The sequence below is a fragment of the Seriola aureovittata genome, chromosome 8 (assembly GCF_021018895.1).
Source record: "Seriola aureovittata isolate HTS-2021-v1 ecotype China chromosome 8, ASM2101889v1, whole genome shotgun sequence".
NCBI classification, from domain to species: Eukaryota; Metazoa; Chordata; class Actinopteri; order Carangiformes; family Carangidae; genus Seriola; species Seriola aureovittata.
In genome coordinates, this window is record NC_079371.1 from 1206315 (window position 1) to 1230440 (window position 24126).

Here is a 24126-nt window from a genome sequence, read left to right on the forward strand (position 1 = left end):
TTAATTAAAGTGTTGATATTTAAAGTGAAGGACATCAACACAAGAGGTTCTAATGTAATCAAAGTGCAAGTATGAGTTATGAGTTATTATCAGTATCTGGATGTAATATTTTTCCTCCAGACATGTTTCATATTTAGTTTTACATGGTTTAAGCACAGTTAGCATCTTTTCACAATGGATAGTGCAGTTAGCATCTTTTCAGAATGATTAGTGCAGTTAGCATCTTTCTAAACAGTTTGTGTAGTTAGCATCCTGTCAGGATGGTTAGCATAGTTAGCGCTTGAGCAGACTGTCAGGTGGTGTGTGTGTGGTTTAAAAGGTGTCCAGTACAAGGATGTGTGTTACATACAAATTCACTGGTCTCCAGCCTGGCCTCACTACTCATCACTATATAACCATAACATTATTATATTATAATCATAGTTATTAATAAACTGTATCACACTATATATATTATATATATATATATATACATATATATATTATAGTTATCATAATATCACTACACTATTATCATATTATTTTATATTCTTAGCATATTTCTGATGTAACACTGATGTCATATAATTGATATACAGTTTTATTATACATTTATTATTATTATATTGTTCTATTATATAAAATTATATTCAGGTTATATCATTTATCATCACTATACTACTATACACTTCTCTTTATCATACACATGATATTCTTGTCATTATTATGTCTCCATAGCTGTATTTGTTTTGTTGTCTCAACATTAAAGAGAAATAAAATATAATAATTCATCAGTTTCCAGCAGCTGATTTATGTCTAAAATAAATGTTTGTGTCTAAGCTGTTATGACTGTGTGGAAACATGTTTTCCTCAGAGCTGAACACACATCACTGATTGTTTGTGATAAATTAAAGGATTAGTCTCTGTGGGTCGCGTATTGTTAGTTCTCATTTGTCCAAAGTTAAATTTGTGACTCTTTTGAAGCCTCAGTTTTTAATTCACTTCTACATTATTCTGTGTTTGACTGTGTTTGACTCGCAGCAGTTTCATCATGTCTGGAACAAACTGTCCCCGACGACTGAGGCTCATTTCATGAAGCTGTCCACCTTTGATTTGACGCCACATTCCCCCTGATTGTTATTTATCTGCCTCATTGTTTCATCATTCATGTCCCCCTCCTTCTGCTTTCCCAGCCTCAGTGAAGACATGAGCTCAGCTAATTTTTTCTCTCTAACATCCAGCTCAGCTAATTTGTTTAAAAAGGTACAAGCAGGTTAAGAGGAGCCCTCGTTATCCGGCTCTGTCTTTTCAAACAGTGAAAGCGAGCCTTTTTCCCGCAGCCCCCCTCCTCCCCTCCGCTTGTTTAGCTGCAGCCATGCATGCTTAAAACGGGGAGGAGGACGGAACATCCTGCAAATTAGCAGGCTGATTTCCCTCGCGGGGTTTGGACAAAGGATCCCGCCACTCATTGGCAGGTTCTAAACGCCGACGCCAGCGTCACAGTGGCTGAGCGAAGATGGCCGCCTCCGATTCAAAACGCTCCAGCCGGTGTTGGTACAAGCAGGGATTACCCAAATGTCCAGTGCACGGTCTGTTTAGCTGCAGCAGCAGAGGAGGTGAAGGACTGTCCTCATCAGTGGACAGAGGACCAGCTGCGTGACCTCGTCAGTGTGCTGACGTCTCATTCACTGAGCTACAACACATGCTGGGTCAGGAGTGAGTCCAGACCACAGGACAGACCAGACAAGACAGTGATGAGACAACCATGACGACGTGTGTCTCAATGCCTGGGACACATCACACCGACTGAAGACTGGGACAAACTTTAAGACTCTCGCCACGTTTCCATTATCAACTGACTGTTTGACATTATACATGTAAAAGCCCAACGAGGGACACGAGTCGAGAATCAGCAGCAGCTATAAAAACTCTTTGTGCATTAGTTTCATGCCTTGTTATGAAACTGTTTAATTGCATCAAATATAAAATAAATAACTAAGCTATATTAATTAAACTAACTTATTACATAATAATAATAATAATAATAAATTAATTTGTACAGCAATTTTTAATAACAAAGGAAAGTGAACAAACAAAACCAGATCCAGGAAGAACTCCAGTGTGGCGTGGGGGAACCTGGTCTGAAGAGTCCGACACATTAACAGCAGCATTAACCTGTTTAACATCAGAGGTTTCCTGCCCCCCCCCCCCCCCCCCCCCCCCCCCATGTAAATGTGAGGAGCTGACTGGAACAAGGAGGGTAATAATGGCAAACGTGTTTTACATAAGTGCAATGAGGCAGTAAAAGGCTTTGTGTGTGTCTGTGTGTGTCTGTGTGTGAGAGTGTGTCTGTGTGAGTGTGTGTTTGTCTGTGTGAGTGTGTGTGTGTGTTTGTCTGTGTGAGTGTGTGTGTGTTTGTGTGAGTGTTTGTCTGTGTGTGTGTGTGTGTGAGTGAGTGTCTCTGTGTGTGAGTGTGTGTCTGTGTGTGAGTGTGTTTGTGTGTGTCTGTGTGAGTGTGTGTGTGTGTCTGTGTGTGTGTCTGTGTGAGTGTCTGTGTGAGTGTGTGTGTGAGTGTCTGTGTGTTTGTCTGTGTGAGTGTGTGTGTGTGTGTGTTTGTGTGAGTGTGTGAGTGTGTGTGTGTTTGTCTGTGTGTGTGTGTGTGTGAGTGAGTGTCTCTGTGTGTGAGTGTGTGTCTGTGTGTGAGTGTGTTTGTGTGTGTCTGTGTGAGTGTGTGTGTGTGTCTGTGTGAGTGTGTGTGTGAGTGTGAGTGTGTGTGTGAGTGTCTGTGTGTTTGTCTGTGTGTGTATTTGTGTATTTGTGTGAGTGTGTGTGTGTGTGTTTGTCTGTGTGTCTGTGTGTCACTGTCTGCCAGAATAACTTGTTTCACAGATTATCAGATACTTAAATGTGGTGGAGCTGAAACAAGCTTCTCTTCTTTGTGAGATATTCAATCATTTTATCAACGATTCAACTCCTGATCTGGGATCTGGGATCTCTGTGACTTCCTGTGTTCACTGTATAAGGTTGCCACCAGTGTTTACATGATCTGACTGCTCTGACTGCTCATGTGTCTCCTTCAGTAAAGAACATTATTATAATTACTGATAGAAATTATGGACAAAACTAAAAACACAAGTTGCAATAAATCAGAATTATGATTTGACCAATGTAAAAAACAAAGTCCATCCATCATTTAATCAGTGTGTCCAAGTGTCTGAGTTCCTGCTGCTCTATTCATCACGTCATCTTGAATCTACTCACATGAAGTCAGCTGATGAAAACATCACTCCATTTGCATTTGATTTAAATTGACTTTAAACGTGTGCACACTGTTGACAACTCAGCAACTTTCTCACCACATTTGGCAACTATTAAAACCCTGTGAGAGACTCTGCGGGTTCTGAATCCTGTTCCTGAGCCTTCAGGTCCTCAGGCTGAACAACAGCCTTCATCACAACATTTAGAGATTACAGGTGGATTCAGCTGCAAATTGATGTCATGGTAACAGCTTGAGAAAGAATAACAGCTGATGAAAAGCTGGTTACAGTCAGTTAAATTTATCTTGATGTATTTTTAAAACTTGAATATATGTAAATAATTACATGATGGTACCACAATTATGCAAAGTTGTATGTGACATCTACCAACTATTCAACCAGGTTTCTGACATCTCTAGTTTAGTCAACATATCATTGAAGTATCCAGTGTCCAATGTTTTCTGTCGACACTGACATGCTAAACATCGTTAGCTCACATAGATTCTCCACAATTCAACTGTTCAGCTCCTTTTACAGAAACAATGACCACGAGGTTTAACTGAAGTCCGATTGTCCGTCTATTGTCCTCAGTTATTCATATTCCTGTATCTGTAAGATACAGGAATATGAAATATAAAAGGGAAATATAAAAGGGATTTTCATAAAAGTATTCCTGGTTGTGAAGATCGTCATGTGAAGTCCTTCTTCTTCTTTGTATTTACTTTACTATCATTACTATTGTGTCACATGTTTGTATTGTATATTTGATTGTTTTCCCAAAAAAATGATTTATGTTTTTTAAATGATTTTATTTTTTTTAATGAGGCATGTAGATTAGACTTTGAGGAAAGTTTGCAATCTGAAGCTTGTCACACATGGTTAGTTCACAGACCAGTGGAAAGTTGAAAATCTGACGACTTTCAGTCTTTACAGCTTGTAAAACAAGTGTTTTTTTTTTCTCTAGCTCTAAAATTGTTGCATAAAACAGCTGTTTATCTCCACATCCAGCAGCTACAGATCAACATGAAGATTCATGTGCTGTGGTATCTGTGTCACCTGATGAATCTCAGTCCAGTGTTCCCTCTCTCTTAGCTCCATGTTTGGTTTCCACCAGCTGCTCTCTTACTGAACCAGACAGGAAACGTGCTGCAAAACCAAAAAGAGGAGCTAAATAGGCAAAAAAAAAAAAAAATGGCAACAATTCTCTGAGGATTTATGAATATGAGCAACATTTCACATTATAAATAGTCATTTTATAATTCATTACTTCTATAAAACTCAGCTTGAAGAGGAGAATAGATTCATACAGACTCATTTTGCAGCGTTAGCTTGTCGACAGTAAAAGCTGAGAGATCAACAATCAGTTTTCTCCTCACACAGTATAATAATAGTTCACATTTGGTGAGAATTGCACAGAGAGCCTCTGAAGGAAACACAAAACTGACTGGGCTGCTGGTACAGAAACCTCTTGCCAGCACAAGACAGTCGGTGTGAGTTTAAAGCGTTGGTTTAAAAGTTGTAATCGTAAGCATATGCACCACAATCTGTTCTGTTATTTATTGGTGCGCTAATCACCGAGCACAGCAACATTTCTCTCCTCTCCCTCCTCTCTGCCTGTATGAGAAGCTCGTATGAATCTGGAAAGATTTCACAAGTAATAATTCATAGGCTAATCTCACTCCATGACTCTAATTAACGCATCATTAAAAGCATAATTCAGATAATTATAATTTCTCACTTTTTAAATGAGAGATGGGGAAGAAGGGGAAGGGTGTCTGAGGAGCCAATTTAGTGAGTGAAACAGATCCTGAGACGGCGCTGAGCTGAGCGGGCGGGTGGGTGGAGAGAGAAACACAGGGAGACGAAAAAGAAAAAGAAAAAACACAAACAGCAAAACACTACAAACATCAGAGTCGTAACAAGCGTGACTTTGATCCCGTCAGAATAAGAGAGGATCTGGATCTCTGCCCACCTGAGGAAAACACTCACCTGTGTGCGTCATGCTAGCTCCTCAGAGCTCATTTCTATCAAGAGTAGAAGGTGGTGAAAACACAAAGTGTTTCATACAGTTTTACCTCTGAACAGTAAATTAAACGTTTACATAAAGTTGCTTTCCCGTTTATCACGAACTGTGAATAAAGATGGACGTCGCCTCCGTGACGTCACCCACAGGTTTCTAAAGCTCAGAGTGAGCTGCTCCACCATCGCCATCTTGGCAGTGCCTGACTCCGCCCCCTAACTCCCAGATAATCCAGAAATGGTCAAAGAGGTGGAGCCAAGACTTCAGTTCATACCAGTTTATTCTCCATAACTGTAGTCCTTCATAAAATGTAAACAGGTGAGTTATATAAACAGGTGAGTTATATAAACAGGTGTCATGAAGGAGGAAATTAGCTCTAGAGACCCAAACAGTTTTTGTACCAGGCTGTAAACATGTTTATTTCTGCTGTAAAGTTGGACATTTTAACATGGGAGTCTATGGGGGACTGACTCACTGCTGGAGCCAGACTCTAGTGGTCGTTAGAGGAACTGCAGCTTCATGTTTCAGTCTGGAGGTAGATGCTTCACACGCAATAATAATCTTGTAATATAGAATAAAATTGTCAATAATTTTATCTTATTTGTTCGATGTTTTTTCATTTTATTTCATATATTATATTTCATATTAATGTTCATATTTTTATATTTAGTGCAAGGTTACCTGGGTAACAATATATCTATATAAAGTCCATCACCGGGGAAACAAGTCAGACCGGGCTTGTAGCCTCCAGATCCCGAAGTGCTAAGCAAATAACAACGCAGGATTCAGACGTTTAAGAAAAACGAGGAAGGAGAATTTAAGTTCCTCGGTATCTCTGATTGTGAAGCAGCGCAGGAAATGCAGCACATGAAGAAGAAGCTCAGTGTAGAAACACGTTCTCACTGATTGTACTCAAACGTCACGTCCACTGTTTTTTATTTATTTTTAAATAAAAACACGACCCCTCTGGTACATTAGCATCAGCTCCGTCAGCTGTTTGGTCTGACTTGATACGAACACGCCGATCTGAGGTTTAAAGTCGGAAACCACCTCCTGTTCTCAGGAGCCTCCGTATCATCACCTGTTCTCGGTTAGCTGTACGAGCAGCTGATGAATTCAAACAGTTAACGTGCGTGTGTGTGTGTGTGTGTGTGTGTGTGTGTGTGTGTGTGTGTGGAAACATAAGCTCCTATAGTATTCAGGTGTGTGCTGTGACGACATCAGAAGGCGACATGTTTTTTTGTTTTTCATGTCGGCTCAGCAGATGTTTCTCGCTTTTTGGCAACTGCCCAAGTCAATTATCCCACCTTCAAACACACACACACGCACACACACACACATGCACACACACACACACACACACACTCACACACATGCACACACACACCTCAGCTCTCTCATCAGAGGTGTGAACGAGGTAAGCATCTCTCTCTTCCATATTTCCAAAAGAAGTCCCAACACCATTAAAAAACCCCGTCTGTTAAAATATGATTTTCACTCAACATTTACATTTCGCTGCTTTAACTGGTCATTAAATCTGATCTCAGCTCAGATCACACACACACTCAGAATCTCAGTGTCTTTAAACCTTCACAGTGCAGCTGGAAACAGGAAGTGAACCTGGGGTTTCATAACAAGTTGAACCTGAAACCAGCTCTTGAGCGACTCTCTGAGCTCGGTCCTCAGGATCTCTACTGGATTAAGACTACGTCCACACCACTACGTTTTCAAAACGTTCTCCGTCCAGACTAACACACCTGAAAACAAACATACATGAGGAATCACCTACACTGAGCATGTGCAGGCCGGTGTAAACAGGAAGCAGATCGTCTCCTCTGCAGTTGTAGCATTAAAACAGAGAATGTAAATGAACAACAGCTGCAAAGACGACAAGGTCAGTGACACTGTCATTCATCATCATGTTGTTTTCACCACTGGTAGTCCAGGCTGATGACAGCCAATCAGGAGAGACCGTGGCTGTGACCTCATCATTTACAAAGGTCTCACTTTCTGTCTGTCCAGACTACAACACAACAGCAGCGTTTCCAGTCTCTGTTTTCAGGGCTCAAAATCTCGAAGAGGAAACGTAGCAAAAGAGATGAGTTTTTAACTGAAAACATGTCAGTGTGGACGTGGCCTCAGGTCTGGACTGGATCACTCCAGAAGGTGGATTGTCATTGAAGCTCATTGACCTGCTGCATCAGCAGCTTCTCCCGAGCTCCCTCCACCCTGACTCCCTCCACCCTGACTCCCTCCACCCTACTCCCTCCACCCTGACTCCCTCCACCCTGCTCCCTCCACCCTGACTCCCTCCACCCTGACTCCCTCCACCCTGACTCCCTCCACCCTGCTCCCTCCACCCTGACTCCACCCTGCTCCCTCCACCCTGCTCCCTCCACCCTGACTCCCTCACCCTGACTCCCTCACCCTGACTCCCTCCACCCTGACTCCCTCCACCCTGCTCCCTTCACCCTGACTCCCTCCACCCTGCTCCCTCCACCCTGCTCCCTCCACCCTGCTCCCTCCACCCTGACTCCCTCCACCCTGACTCCCTCCACCCTGCTCCCTCCACCCTGACTCCCTCCACCCTGCTCCCTCCACCCTGCTCCCTCCACCCTGACTCCCTCCACCCTGACTCCCTCCACCCTGACTCCCTCCACCCTGACTCCCTCCATACTGACTCCCTCCACCCTGACTCCCTCCACCCTGACTCCCTCCACCCTGACTCCCTCCACCCTGACTCCCTCCACCCTGCTCCTCCTGGGGGAGGATGTTTTCCTGTAGGTCTTCAGTTAGTGTTTCTTGTTTGGAAATCACAGAGACACAAAGTTTGATTGTCTCGTTCTGATCTGAACAAAACAAAACTTCTGTCTGTTCCTCTGTCAAAACGGCTGAAGGCTAAGAGACTTACCTGTTGTCACTTAATGATAAAGGTGATAAAGCATCCACATATCCTTCAAAGCCCAAACCTTTATGCAAAAATACAACAAACATGGATCTGTGTGTGTGTGTGTGTGTGTGTGTCTGAGACCAGCAGCTGTCTTCTCACCTGTCTGAGAGCTGGAGGTGTCAGCTCCGCCGCCTCAGGTGTAGAGATGATGTCACCTTCCTTCCCCGACCATTTCCTAAACAACAGCACAACCGCCACCGCCACCACACACTGTGATTCACACACACACCGCTCTACCTGAAGCCTGAAAAGAGAAAAAAGAAGAAGAGATGGAGGAACTTCACACTCTCACACTCAGGATGAGAAAAGGTGTTTTTTTCACTCATTGTTTAAGGGGAATAATTGGAGAATTTGTTGTTAGAAAATGTGGATGTTTCTCCTCCAACATGAAAGAGTCTGGTGATGGTTACTGGAGTAGATGAGGTGGATAATATTATTATATTATTTACTGTTCGTCCGTCACTTTCTGACTTCCCTCCTCTGAGCTCTTTGGTTCCTACTGAAGATAGAAATTCTAAAAAACATCTCACAAATATATAGATTCATTTTAAAAGGCTCAGTATTCACTAAAACAGATGCTCTCTGTAGTAGGAATGGTGCATTTGTTTTGGGACTATTTTCAGCGGCGGAATAATCCACATTTGGTCCCACTCTGTGCCCCCCCCCACATCCCCAGTCCCCCTTTTTCACACCAATTATGCAACACGAAAAATATCACACATGAATTCAATGATTTTGTAACTGAAGGGTAACAAAAAGTATAATACATATAAATGTACAATAACACAGCCATTATAAAACATCCATGTGCTCTTCAATTCTTTTGACTTCAAAAGTCACAAAAAGTGCGTCCCAACCTGGTCCGTCACTTTTCAGTGTCCCCTGGAAACACTCCAGTTGTGTTGGGAGTCTTTGCAGCTCATGTGTTGTCAAACTGATGGAGATATTTTCTGGATTTGTTTGTGTTTTGTATATTTTCTATGTGTTTTGTTGAGCTCTCAGGGCCACCGTAGATTTTTCCTACGAATGCAGAAAAATCAGCCTGTAAATCCTCTTTATTTTGTCGTGTATGATTCACATTTGAAATGTAGTGAAGGCAGAAAGTCTCCTATAAATCCCAGTAAAGCTGCTGGAGAATGAACATATAAATAATAAAACATTTAAATATATAAATGTAATTACTCTGTAATCATGACTAGTCAAAGCTTTTCCTTCCAAAATGTAGCAGCGACATTTCAGCTGTTGGTTTCCATCGTCCTCCCTCCTGTGTTCCTGCGTTTGGCTGCTGGCTGCTGAAGGCCTGGAGCTGCAGATGGCCGGCTCGTGCCCAGTCCGAAATTCTTTCCACACAAGATGGCTGGACCGGCTCCCGCTCGCCAACGGCCGGCTGCAAACACAATGACGAACGTCCAGTCACTTTCTCAGGGAAGAACGGAGCACAAAGCCCGATGTGAGCGGACGGGCCTGGAGCTGACACTTCACCCTCCACCTGCTGCAGAAGTCTGAGACGTGCTGATGGAGACTTTTATTCATCTGCTGCTGAATCTCCACTAAAAATAGAAGCATGAAAAGCACAGGAAACCACAGTTTGTGTGGGCTCTGAAGTCGACTGAAGTAATGAATCAGTGAATGAACACTGGCTGCGTTTACTGTCGTCATATCTGCATTTAGATGTCAGGAAAATTTAGATTTTACGTCAAGTTTTGCTTCCTGACGAACTAATTTCTCCTGTTTTTTCTCTTTTGTTTTAAACTTTCTCCTCCAAATTCCTTTGAAAAGCTCAATCATATTAAAACTGATCATTTCCAGCCATTAATCAAGTCGTGAGTGTAGGTGTCTTTTTGTTTTCCAGTGATTTTTTCATTTTTTGGATCGACATGTTTCCATTGTTCCTCTGCGTTTGGAGGGATAATTTGTGCGTCCCCTCCCTCATGGTGGGTGTCTGAGGCCTGACCCGAACAGACGACGGCGGTGAGAGCCCAGCTTCCTCCCAGATGATGCGGCCGTACGTGGGAAGGGCCCGAGGACGCCGGTGGCAGTGGGAGTTTGGCCCAGTTCGGCCTGACGTCACCGCGTGGGGGAGTCGCTCTGTGTTTGGTCTTCCGGGTGGATGTATTGACCGAGTGGAGGGGGTGGGGGTGGGGGTCACTGAGGGATGGAGTCCCAGGGTGCTGGTCTGAGTCCATGTCAGCTCAGGTTTGAACCACGTTATTCTCAGTCCTGCGGAAACCACGTATTTCTTTTGTAAGATAAATGTGCAGATACATGGTTTCCAATGTCCAGAGACGTGATGCTGTTTGTTTTGTTGGGTTTGACTTTGACTCAGACTCTCGGCCTCGTGGTTTCACAGCAAATTCAAAAAGTTCTTAAGTGAAACAACAACAACATGTTGTGTCTTGATGGCTAAAAAGTGTTTTGCGAGGTCACCATGACCTTGAGCTTTGACCTTTGAGCACCAAAGTCTAATCAGTTGATCCTTGAGTCCAAATGAAGGATTGTGGTCAATTTGAAGAAGTTCTTTCAAGGCGTTACGGAGATAATGCGCTCAAAACGCCAAAACCACATTTTGTGAGGTCACCGTGACCTTGACCTTTGGCCACCAAATACTAATCAGTTTGTCCTTGAGTCTAGATGAGTGTTTTTACCAGATTTGAAGAAGTTCCATTAAGACGTTACTGAAATCACATTCACAAGGCCAAAACTTTGTTTTGTGAGGTCACCATGCCCGTGACCTTTGACCCCCAAAATTGAATCAGTTCATTGTTGAGTTCTAGTGAATTTTTGTGCCAAAGTTGAGGAAGTTCCTTCAAGGCGTTACTGATATATCGTGTCCACGAGAATGAGGCAGACGGATGTGTGTACAACAGGATGGACGGACAACCTGAAAACAAAATGGATTCCGCTCTGACTGAGGAATAAAAAATGAGAGAGAAAACAGAGGGAGGAGGACTTAAAACGTGACTCCTCTGTGGAATGAAATCATGATCACAAGCACTTCAGAGAGTTTCGGCTCTGAGGGAAGTTGGTCAGCAGCCTAGTTGGCCGTCGTCTTCGTCCCGGCTCCATTAGCTCCTCATGTTCACGAACATATGGATGAGTCGGGATAAATGACACCTGAGGGAATTCTTCACGAACACCAGGAGATCGGATCTGTGGGGTGGGGGTGGGGGGGGGGGGGGTGGGGGTGGGGGGGGCGCTCTACTCCTGTTGTTAGAGAGGGAGACAATCAAACGACTCTGGGCTGATCTGACGGAGGTGGTTTCTAATATTCCAGGGAAAAGGTCAAAGGCGTTGTGACCCCACTAAAATTTGGCACAAAAATTCACTTGGACTCAAGGACGAGTTCATTAGAGTTTGGTGGCCAAGGGTCAAAGGTCACAGTGACCTAAGAGAACACTTCACAGCAATTATGACAAATTTTCACACAGATGGTTCAGATTTCATGAGTCTGGATAAACAGGGATGTAACCTGGAACTAGTTTGAGTGGCGGAGGGATACAACCACGAAGAGGTGATTGTAGTCTGTATTTGTTGTTGCACCGTCATGTTTCTGTGTGTCTTATTATCTTTCAACATGCTGCAGCATCATTGGTCCGTTCGTCCTGGGTGAGTCTCTGCTGCAGCGTCTCTCCCGCTGATCCCTGATCTGCAGTCAGCGCTGAGGCCGCTCCTGCTCCTCGGTTGTGTTTCTGGTTAACCAGTTGCCACAGCGCTTGTCATGAACATCGTCAGTAAACAAAGACTTCAGACGACGCGTGGATTGGTTTACAGTTAGTGACATCTGACGTCTGTCACGGATAAACTGCAATTATCAATCTCCTCAGATTTACTGCTGTCAGAGCGCCGAGACCGCAACAGAGATGAAATAAAGACTTCAGATCTTTATCTCGCAGTCTGTCAGATGATTCATGGCGGGAAGCTGCAGGTACTTGAGGTGGTAGAGACAGGCCTTGGCGGCAGGAAGCTCTCTCAGCTCAGCAAACAGTTTTAGTGAAACAGAAAAAGCTCCAAACACTGTTTCATTTACAGCCCGAGAGCCGCTCCTGTAAACAGCATTTGGTTTTTGGCAGGTGTTAATTTTTCACCCATGAGGGGAAACCTGCAGGCACGACAACATCAAACCAGATGCAAACAAATTTTCACATATTTTGTCAAATTCCTAATTATAGATCATAATTATCCACTTTTTGAGGTGTTATGTTACCAGAGAGGTTTCTGGGTAAAGTGAGGGTTTGCACTGATTTAATTATTGCCAAAAACAGGCTCAGGTACAACAGCGTCAAATTTAAGATACGTGGTCGCCATGGGAACCCTGCAGGACACGAGGCAAAGGCCTCAAGAGATCCTGTTTAAATCTGTGTGTGCAGCGCAGTGTGGCGTTCAAGGACTCATAACTGAGGACCGTCAAAACCAGTTCAGGTTATTACAGCTGGAACCTTTTTGTTGTTGTTGTTCTGCTGATGTTAGCATGTTAGCATGTTAGCATTCACCTGAACCTGACTGAACCTCAATCATTTCACCAACTGCAGCTTCTGATGAATGAAAGAAAAAACAGGTATAAACAGGTTTTTTAAACGTTTAATAAAAGCTGACTGACTCCTTTTCCCTCTGACAGTCGAGTTTGTCTTCTGTCACAGAGTGAGCTGCTAGCCGCCGTGCTAACTGCTAAAACAGATCTGTCATGTCTCTTCCTCAGGTTAGAGCTGCTGTAAAAGTGTTTTTCCAAACGTGTCTCGGGGCTTCAGCTTCACTGTCGGAGGAAGGTGTAGCCACGGTGTTTCTGGTGTAACAGCACCGTGCTGGACAGGTGACAGGTGTGTTTACAGTATGTGTGTGCTCTGCAGGAAAAGGGGGCAAAAATGATCGTGTTCACCTGGATGTTGTGTTTATATCAATGTCGATTGAAGCTGATAATTACCTGCGGTTACTGAAGAGTCGTGATCCGGTGTGAATGCAGATTGTTCCTTTTACACTGAAGACAAAAGCCTGATGTTAGCGGGTCTTTGTGGGTTTTTGGACCAGTGGAAGAGGCTTTATAGACGGCGTGATCTGACCACAGCTGTTCCTGTGTAGAACATGGGATGAGATGTCAAGATGTTCACCAACCAATGTTTAAATCCAACATTAATACAGACTGCTGAGGTCTGCTCAGAGGACTAATGCTACGTCCACACTACTGCGTTTTAAAACTCGTCTCTTTTGCTACGTTTCCTCGACACGACTCCAAGCACCAAATACAGACTTCTGGAAACGCTGCTGGCCTGGTTTTATTTTGAAAACTCTGGGGTCGTGTTTTATTTTGAAAACTCTGGGGTCGTGTTTTATTTTGAAAACTCTGGGGTCATGTTTACTGCAGAGGAGACAATCTACTTCCTGTTTACACCGCCTTGCACATGTTCAGTTTTGTGACTGCTCAGGTATATGTGTTAGTCTGGACAGAGATCGATTTTGTTTGAAAACGCAGTTTTAAAATGAACACGTAGTGGTGTGGACGTAGTATTAGTCCTGGTTAAGTCCTCTGAGGACGTGCTGGACGCCGACCCTGGTCCTGTGCAGCCGACTGCAGGAGTACAATGAGATTTTTATTGATAGAAATGATGGAGAGAAGAAATAAACAGTCGTCAGATATTTGACACATCAGCTGTGGATCTTGATTATAGAGACGGTGATGCTGGTATGAAGCCTCAGGAACCAGAGCTGGGTGGATTGGTGTGTCTCTGTGGTCTCTCTTGGAGCAGGACTCCTTCCTGACTCCTTTGTTTTGGTGCTTGGACTCGAGCCGCCGAGACGCTTTCCAAAGCCAGACGAGAAGAGCGAGAGAGCACGACAGAGAGATGAAGACTCGGGGAGAGAGGGAGAGGGAGAGAGAGAGAAGCAAAATGAGCGTTTAGTCGCTGGTGTGAATTGCCTTTCGCACCAGACAGATTTCCTGATCCCATAATGGCTCGAGCTCGCGTTTCCTGGTGCAAATTCTCTGCTGCGCTTGTGTCGGCTGCACATGCTCCGGCGGCCTAATGAGGCAGCATTAGCCAGGGGAGACGCAGTAATTAGAGCCAACGTCAGCGTCGAGGACAGATGGCACGCTAAGACAAGCCTCTCCACTTCACCTCCGCTGTGTGTGTGTGTGTGTGTGTGTGTGTGTGTGTGTGTGTGTGTGTGTGTGTGTGTGTGTGTGTCCTGACAGAAGAGAGAGGGAAGGCGAAATGTGTCAGAAGAGAGAGAAAAGAAAGACGGAGGAGACTTAGAAATGTGTCAGAGAAAAGAGAGGGAAACGAAACAGAGAGCAACGCTGGAGAGGAGACAAGAGACGACTACATCGCCAAAAGTTTGTGGACACCTGACACACTGCAGCCATATATGAAACTGACGGGATTCAGATCATTTAAAGGGCTGCGATCAAAACTGCACCTCGGGAAAAGTAAAGTAACTGCTTTACACACTTTGACCTGGAGGATTTCAGTGGATTTGGGGGTTACCTGTAGTTCCTGGTGGACACCACCAACACTACAGGTCCCAGAATCCTCGGGGGCAGCAAAACAGACTTGTTGTTATTCCTCCGCGCCGGCGACAGTCAGAGCGGCAGCCATTTTGTTTTCCGGTCGTCCGTCCGTCTGTCTCATTCTCGTGGACGCGATATCTCAGAAACGCCTAGACAGAACTTCTTCAAATTTGGCACAAACATTCACTGGGACTCGAAGATGAACTGATTACATTTAAGTGGTGAAAGGTCAAAGGTCAAGGTCACTGTGACCTCAGAAAACACTTTTTAGCATTGGTTAATATTTTATATGACTCTGGATAAACAGGGACATCTCCTGGAACTAGTCTGAGCGGCGGAGGGATACGACCACGAGGAGGTATTCTAGTTTTATTAGAGAAGTCTGACAGTGATTCTGTGAACAGCTGTGATCTGATTTGATGCTGCTGAGAAGTCGGAGGTGTACGCAGATGGCAAAACAAATCGGGACCACATGCTTGTTTTCTTCTGGCCCAGTACACACCCGGTTCCACGGCCCAAATCTGGCCCCAAATCTGACATGATTGACAGATGCTACTTCTGCCAGATGTTTCTTCTTCCATTACTTCCTGCAACATCTCCAACTGATCCACTGTCAGGAAATGACGACAATTAACGACGGTGCTAAATACTAATCCCACTGACAAACGCATGGCATTTCCTGTTTCACTTGTTACATGCTTTTAATGTGAAACTCCAGCAGCAGGAAATGTTTGGTATGCATTCGCAGCAGCTCCGTACAGCAATTTCTCCAGTTCATATTATAATACTTTGATCAGTGGGTCAAAGGTCAATCAGCGGTGTGCTATATTCACTGACAGTTTGGAAATTAAAGTACTAAAGTCACAAGAGGGAATAAAAGCACGAGGTTAAAGAGTGGAAGAAGAATAAAAGAAGGAAAGAAGAGGAAGAAAGGGATGAAGAATGAAAGAAAGAGTGAAAATTATTAACAACAAAGAAGAAGAAAGAAAAAGGATGAAAAGTTGAAAGGGAGGGAGGAGAGAAAGGAGGAATTGAAGACAAGGAAGCTGAGAAATGAGCGAAAAGAAAACGAAGGGATGGAGGAACGAAAGAAGAGAAGAAAGAAAACAGGAATAATTGAAATGAAGACGAAGGGTGGGAGGTTCATGGAGGTGGATGAAGACAAAAGAGTGAAACGTTGGAGGAGAAAGGAACCGATGAGAGAAAAGAAAAGAAAAACAGGTGACGAAAAACAAGACAAGATGAAGCACAAGAGGTTTGGACGAGGAAAAGAAGGGTGGCATGTCGGAGGAGAAGGCAAAAGGGAAGAAAAGAGAAATGAAAGAAGGAGAGAGAAGACAAAATGTGTCGGGAACGAAAAAGAGGGAGCGTTGGAGAGAGATGAAGGGTGAGAGTGTGGAGGAAGAACGACAAAAATAGACTGGGAGGTGAGGAAGGAGAGAAAGAGGAGAGAGCATGTTGAAAGAGGAGGAAAGCTCAGAAGAAGAACAAAGACGGAAGACAGAACCAAACAGAAATAGACAAAGAAGAGGACGGAGAGGAAAACAGAGGAAAGAAAGAAGGAAGAGGAAAAAAGATACAAGAGAGAATTAAATATGTGAGGAACGACAGACAGACAGAGGGAATAGACAGATGAGACATCAGTGTCACTCGTCTCGACTACATGTCACAAATTTCTGATTTATTGTCGCTTAGCAGCTCCACACCTGTCTGTCAGCGGCACGCAACAAACACAAGAAGAAGAAGAAACCCTTCAGAGATTAGGCTGAGAATGAAATGTGAAAACACAAAGCTGAGAAAGACAAAGACCTTATTATGTACATTTATATGAGATATTAAAACATCACCGGGGGCTGAAAAGGTCTTTGGCACAGCGACTGTAGGAGGAAATAAATTCTGACTCAGTTCAGTGGATGGATGAACACTCTGTAACTCAGCATGTGTTTGTGTTATCACCAGTGATCACAGCTCACACAGACGTCCCTTCTCACAGTTACCAATTCATGTTTTTATCAAACGTCTCGCAGCAACAAAATCAGCAAGGTCAGTTTCTATGCAGATGACATCCTTTTACATCTAAAGGTGTCATCAACAGCTGTAAAGTCTTATTTCCAAATTCAAATACAAAACCAACAACCGTTTTAAGCAGACAACATTAAATAACTTTACTGTCAGAACTATTTCTTCTTCTTCACCCCATTAAACCTGCTGCTTCAGTTTTCACACCTACAGTTTGTTTGCTCTGGTCGGATTCAGTTGACGAGTTAAATTGTAAACATGAAACTTGAACTTGATAATCTGGAGCAGGAAAATAAACACAGGAAGAAGGTTGCGGGAACCCTCAAGCTCAAACTTGTGAGCTCATCTGCTGATGGGGTCAGATCCAGTTCAGAACAGAGTCGGTCTAGACCTGCTCCTCCACAGGGTCTGGGTGTGATTGTTTTGGTCTGATTCCTGTTTTCACACCTACACAAACGAATCGTACCGAGAAGGAAAATGAACCAGGTTTTCAGTTTAACTGGACTAAAAAGCACAGGTATGAAAACATCCTTAGTTTAATGCATTTTAAATACCTCACTCACGCACACCACACACTGCTGATTTCCACACCTCACACTCAAAACATTTAATTTAGGATCTTGATTTGGTTTAATCTGGTTCGACAAAGTATTCTTTATTGTTGTGGCCACTTGAACCAGGGTCATAACACATGGGGGGTTGATGTGAATGTATAATGGGCTGGTAGACCGACCAAACGACCAGACTGAGGGTGTTTTCACACCTGCGCTATCTGGTTCGTTTTCCCCCTCAGTACGATTCGTTTGTGCAGGTGTGAAAACAGGAATCAGACCAAAACAATCACACCCAGACCCTTTGGAGGAGGAGGACGTCTCGGTCCAGTCCCAGACCGACTCTGGAGCAGTTCGTTTTTTGGTGTGAAAGAGTTCTGAACTGGATCTTGAAGTTTGAGCTCTAACCTCCTTCCTGTGTTTACTTTCCTGCTCCAGACAATCTGACCAATCAGAGGAGAGAGCTAAGCTAACCCACAGACACGAGACTGACATCCACCTGAACTGTTCCTTTAAGATAAAGTCAGCTCATGTTCGGTCAGACCAAAAGATAAGACAACGAAAGACAACGAAAGAATGAAAGATTGAGTTGACTCTGTTTCTGCATCTGGGTAGAGTGACCTCTGACCCCTGACTTCTTCTTCTCCTGATAATCTGGGACCTGAGGCCTTTGGTTTGTTCAGTTTTTCTATTGATAATAATCTGCTGTATTTACTGCATCAACCTCAGTAAAGACGACACTCATGTCGTCCACGTACCGTTCCCATCCTGAACTTCCATGTGTGAACAGAGTTTAAAAAGTGAGCTCCTTATCTCATCTGTATCGTCTCCTCAGGTGTTGTTGACGTGCATGTATAATTGGCCGGTAGACGACGACCTGGCAGAGCGACGGTGATTATGATCACACCGTGCGGCGTGTTGCAGCTCTACCTGTGCTCGCCGCCCCCTCTGACACTGTGGTTTTGACTGTACATAATTATCATTGTCACTATTTTCCAATGTGTTTCATGAGCGTGTTGTTGATGGTAATTTATTGTTCATGTAATCAAATATTGCCATGCGTTCAGCATTTGCCCGGTGGCACATTTAGTGTTAATTAGGCTGCAGGAGAACAGTGTGGATGGAGGGAGAGAAAAAAAAAGGAGGGAAAGAAATGTGGAAAGTTGTTGACAGCCAATCAACTTCTCACTTTCAGAGAGAGATAGAGAGTGGTACAAATAGTACGAGGAGAAACGCTGGCGGCAAACGGCTGCAGATCTGCAGCCAAGCAGGGCCTGTTTGCTATCATTAGCAAGTTTTTTTTTTCTGGAAGGAGGGATATTAATATGATTTGTCATCTCAACTTATGAACATATGAATCAGTGTTTACTAACGAACGTGCAGCACTGTCTGCAGGAAACGCTTCAATTGAAATCTTCATGTTGGATGATTTTTAACAGTCAGCTGGAGAACATGACGAGTTCAAACATCAGCGTTCAGACTGAGGAAAGGAAACAGGCAGGTAAGGTAAAAAATGCAAAAATGCACATTCAATTAAAGTTATAACAAATATCACTTCAGTATAAAGTGCTGCAAAGTCGCTTCCTCGTGGTTGGTTATATCCCTCCGCCACTCAGGCTAGTTCCAGGTCACCATGCCCTTGACCTTTGTACTTTGACCCCCAAAATCTAATGAGTTCATCCTTGAGTCCTGATGAATGTTTGTGCCAAAATTTGAAGAAGTTCAGCTGAGGAGTTTCTGAGATATCGTGTCCACGAAAATGAGACAGACATATGGAAAACTAAGGGAATAGAACTACCAACCCTGACAGTGGCCATGCCTTGCTCTTCTCTCTGGAGGGAATCTGTCACTGCATCAGTGACACACACACACACACACACACACACACACACACACACACACACACACACACACACACACCTATCACTGTGCCCACCAACACCTCCAGTCAACATCCTTACACCTGCAGCACAAACACACAGCCTATCTATACATCCGCTGACACACACATATTTACACACACACGCACGCACGCACGCACACACACACACACACACCCTCGGTGCAGAGCCACCCACCAAACTGACAGAAATAAGAAACAACACGATTTCTCAGAAAGGAAGCTGCAGTAATCGACATCATCTCACAATGAAACTGATCAAACAGAGTGATGATGGAGCTGAGGGTGTGTGTGTGTGTGTGTGTGTGTGTGTCATAATTGATGATGAGTATGAATATTTGTGTTTGGGTGGTAAATGGAGTCCATGTTGGGGTTGGGTGGTGGAGGTGAGAGTGTGTATGTGGGTGGAGCTAACACACACACACACACACACACACACACACACACACACACACACACACACACACACGGCAGCACGGAAGGCCCTGAGCAACAATCTGTGGTGACAACAACACGCTACCTTCATTATCAACTCTCTCTCTCTCTCTGTGTCCCCCCCTCCCTCCCCCTCTCCTCCCTCCCTCCCCCTCTCTCTCACCCCACACCTTCCTCTCAGCAGCCTGCTGAACAGCTGAGGTGTCAGAGCTAAACAGGATGAAGAGGAGGAGGAGGAGGAGGAGGAGAGGGAGGAGGAGGTGATGGTGGGAGGCTGGTTGGCGGTGGGGGATTGTGGGTAACTGGGCAGGGTTCAGTTCCCACCAATATCACTAGACCAGTTGGGAATGGAGACACACACACACACACACACACACACACAAACACACAAACACACTCACAAAAATGTGTAATTTCATTATCAGCTCATTGATCCGTTGCAGTTGCTGATTTTCATAAAATCAAAACAACATTTTAAAGCATTAACAGTTACTCCTCCTGATTAATCATTATCACTTTACACTGTGTTCATCTCTCCATTAATACATAAACACACATCATATGTAGAAATGTGTTAATGTTTACATACGTGTAGATTATAGAAATTATTACACACACACGCACACACACACACACACATACACAAACACACAGACACACACACACACACACACACACACATGCACACACACGGTATAGAGCCTGGCATTCAGACAGAGAACAGCCCTGAATTATACAATGAAAGAGTCGGTGTTGGTGTGTGTGTGTGTGTGTGTGTGTGTGTGTGTGTGTGTGTGTGTGTGTGTGTGTGTTTCAGGTACAGGTACAGTCCAGTTGGAGTTATAGATCTGTGAGTTTAAAGGAGCAGGTCACTGATTATATAGTTTGTTCATTTGTTTTTAGCTAAGCTAAACATTCAGCTCTGACTGACACTGCGTCCACACTACTATGTTTTCAACACACACACTAACACACCTGAATACACACACATACGTGACCATTCACTAAACTGAGCACGTGCAGGCTGGTGTAAACAGGAAGTAGATCGTCTCCTCTGCAGTAAAGCCTCTGAAGGAGGAGCAGCAGAGACAGTTGTAGCATTAAAACAGAGAATGTAAGTGAACAGCAAAGACAACAAGGTCAGTGACACTGTCATTCATCATCATGTTGTTTTCACCACTGGTAGTCCAGGCTGATGACAGCCAATCAGGAGAGACCGTGGGTGTGACCTCATCAGTTACAAAGGTCTCAGATTCTGTCCAGACTACAACACAACCCACTGTGTGCTCCACTGCCCCATTCAGTCAGATCATTTCGTTAACAGTCGTTCACACACGTACTGAACACCTGTTTTAAACCTGAATCACATGAGTGACATGATCAATCATCCCTGCTGGACTTTGTACGTCCTGCTCCCACCACGTCTGTGCAGGTGAAAACGTCACACTGGCAAAATCATCAGCAAACTGGTGGGATATGGACAGAAGTTCAGGGCTGAATAAGAAACTTCCTGTGCGCTGAGGAGGGGCTGATGGGTAAAAGAAGGACTTTACCTGTTGAAGTGGATTCCTGGAGGGACGGAGAAGGATCATTTGAGATGTTTTGACCTTTGGAAAAGCACTTCAGCTGTTACGCTTCCCCACTTCCTCCTGCTGAGGAGTGTGTGTGTGTGTGTGTGTGTGTGTGTGTGTGTGTGTGTGTGTGTGTGTGTGTGTGTGTGACAGCCCTCTGTGTTTGGAGTTAGCGGTGGACGACAGATCGGCCCCGAGGCGCTGCAGGTGTTTGAGATGAGAAACAGAAGAAGGCAGTTAAAGAAAAGAGACACGAAGAGAAGAAAGACAGTCAGACAGGTAGAAAAACAGAGGGATGAATTAACTGACTTTCTTTTTTTTTGACTCTCAGCTAAACACACTGTAGTTGAGTCATTTGATAAAGCATCATGTTGCATTAAATTACTGGAAACGGACCAAATATTCATTTAAATGTCTCTTTTTCAAAAAGTCCCTTGTCTTTTCAGAACGTTTACAGTCGTGTTACTACTTTATTAAACATCCAGACTTTTGTTACTCTCTAAATAATTATCTGTTCCTTTCCCCTCTGCAGGCTGTGATTCACTAAACACTAAGGCCACGAACACACTGGATGCATGGCGTGTGCGTTACGTGTGCGTTGCGTGTGCGTTGCGTGTGCGTGCCGTGGGCATGGCCGCTGTAAACGGGTCAGAGCGGCACTCTGCCTACGTCACATGATCCAGAGATTAGTCCTCTCTCCTATTTTTCACGCATCTGCCAACAAAGAGAAGTCCTGTTGATGTCACAGTGACATCATAGAAGCAACATCACATAAAACTGACTTCCACTATTTACTAGTTTCAAAAATCTAGTCTGATTCTGAATATGACACAGACGTGAAATAATATAAATATATTTTTTAACTATTTTAGCAGCTGCGTGTGGAGACAGACATTGTAGTGACGTTTTTTCAAAAGAAATCAGAAATTAATTAATAATAAAGATAAATCCAACATTCTGTAAACGCAACAGCCTGTAAACTCTATGCAGAGAGATAGAGCTCTGGGGACACAGGCAGTTTGTTCCCAACGTTACTGCTGCAGTAATGTTTCAGAAATATTAGTTTATCTTCTAAATAACTCTACATCTGTTCCTTTCCTCTCTGCAGGCTGTGATCCAATGTTTCTGCGACGGAGCCGGAGAAGAACCAGCTCGTGTGAACATTCGGGAGGTCTGGTGAACTCAGACCTGAAGAAGGTCGGAGCAGAACCACAGTGTCTTCACATCAACAGGAACCAGCTGAGAACGTCTGTGGATTCTCCAGGAGGAGCTGGAGGAAGCAGCTGAGCAGAAAGACTTCACGACCTGATCAGCTGCAAAAAATTGATGGATGAACTCCAAATTCTAGTTTTGTAGTTTCACTTCTAGTGTAATTCTAATGAAACAGCAATAATAGCAACTGCAGCTGCACAGAAACCACAGACTGTAAATAAAGATGGACATCGCCTCTTTAATGTCACCTGCAGGTTTCTGAAGCTCAGAGTGAGCTGCTCCACCGTCACCATCTTGTCAGTGTCTAACTCCGCCCATAACTGCCAGCTAATCCAAAAATGGTCAAAGAGGAGGGACATAGGTGGAGCAAAGACTTGTTGAATTGTGGCAAGCATACACTCACCCACCTGTCACTCAAAGAGGCCACGCCCTCAATCCTCCATAACTTTAGTCCTTAATAAAATGTAAACAGGTGAGTTATATAAACAGGTGTCATGAAGGAAGCAATTAGCTCTAGAGACCAGAACAGTTTTTGTACCAGGCTGTAAACATGTTTATTTCTGCTGTAAAGTTGGACATTTTAACATGGGAGTCTATGGGGACTGACTCACTGTTGGAGCCAGACTCTAGTGGTCGTTAGAGGAACTGCAGCTTCTGGTTCTTCAGTGTTGATGCTTCATGTTTCAGCCTCGGAGGTTGCTGCTTGACAGAAACTCAAATTTGATCATCAGGAAATCAAGAGCAGGGGCGACCTCGGTATCCAAGGGGTTAGGGCGCATGTCACATGGGTTCATAAGCAGCGACCGGACCATTTACTGCACTTCTTCCTCCCAACACTTCCTGTCTCTCTCGCTCTCTCTCTGTCTGTCAACTGTGACTATCAAATTGCCCCGAGAGCCGGCGTCGTCACGGTGCTCAAACCTGTGACCTTCCAGTTACAGGACAGCGTGTCTCATCACGAGACGCCCTGCCATCATCTGCCGCTAATTACTGCACTAACAGACGGTCGGCTCTCCAACACCTATCAGACACCAGCAGCTCACTGGCAGCAACATGTAACAAGATAATTTTGGAAAGTCGGCTCGTGCAAAGATTTCACAGTTTGTCTCTAATGTTCTGATTCTCTGGCTCCGACTTTAAACTGGCTGTTAGTGTTCAGTCTGTTCAGTGGAAACAGAGCAGGAGTAAGAGGAGATGGAGCTGGATCATAACATATTAAACTTTATATTGTGAGATGGCAGAAAAAAAAACTGTGCATATGTTATTTATATAGACTGTAAATCTAGAAAATAACATCGCATTCATTATCAGGCTTTACAAATTCACAGTAGTCTCACTAAAATGAATGTAAATACTGTTTTTGGTTAACAATGTATTTGCCTCTGGGCTGATGTTCAGTTGTGTGTGTGTGTGTGTGTGTGTGTGGGGGGGGGGGGGTCTGCAGGTACAACTTCCACCAATCAGAGGGTAGAGCAAAATGGGCAAAATCCAGGACAAAAAAGTATATTTTTAGTGCAATATTTCAATATTTATAAACAATATTTCCACGGTGATATATCCATTAAATGTGGTACAATATTAGTACAAAAACAGTTTTGGTCTCTAGAGCTAATTTCCTCCTTCATGACACCTGTTTATATAACTCACCTGTTTATATAACTCACCTGTTTACATTTTATTAAGGACTAAAGTTATGGAGAATTGAGGGCGTGGCCATTTTGAGTCACAGGTTC

At 43.9% G+C, this 24126-nt stretch overlaps 1 long non-coding RNA gene across 2 annotated transcripts in view; it reads right to left on the reverse strand.

Annotated features, from left to right (window-relative positions):
- Window positions 1-3822: 3822 nt before the first annotated feature.
- The window catches only part of LOC130173216 (uncharacterized), a 28782-nt gene continuing 8478 nt past the window's right edge, over window positions 3823-24126 (reverse strand). Inside the window, exons 2-5 of one of the 2 annotated variants that reach the window (XR_008828385.1) lie at window positions 21164-21382; window positions 13125-13271; window positions 8306-8450; window positions 3823-4382 (exon numbers count right to left, since the gene is read on the reverse strand). This is a non-coding gene — a long non-coding RNA (uncharacterized LOC130173216). The remainder of the gene's footprint in view (window positions 4383-8305; window positions 8451-13124; window positions 13272-21163; window positions 21383-24126) is intronic. The other variant, XR_008828384.1, reaches the window with a different exon arrangement.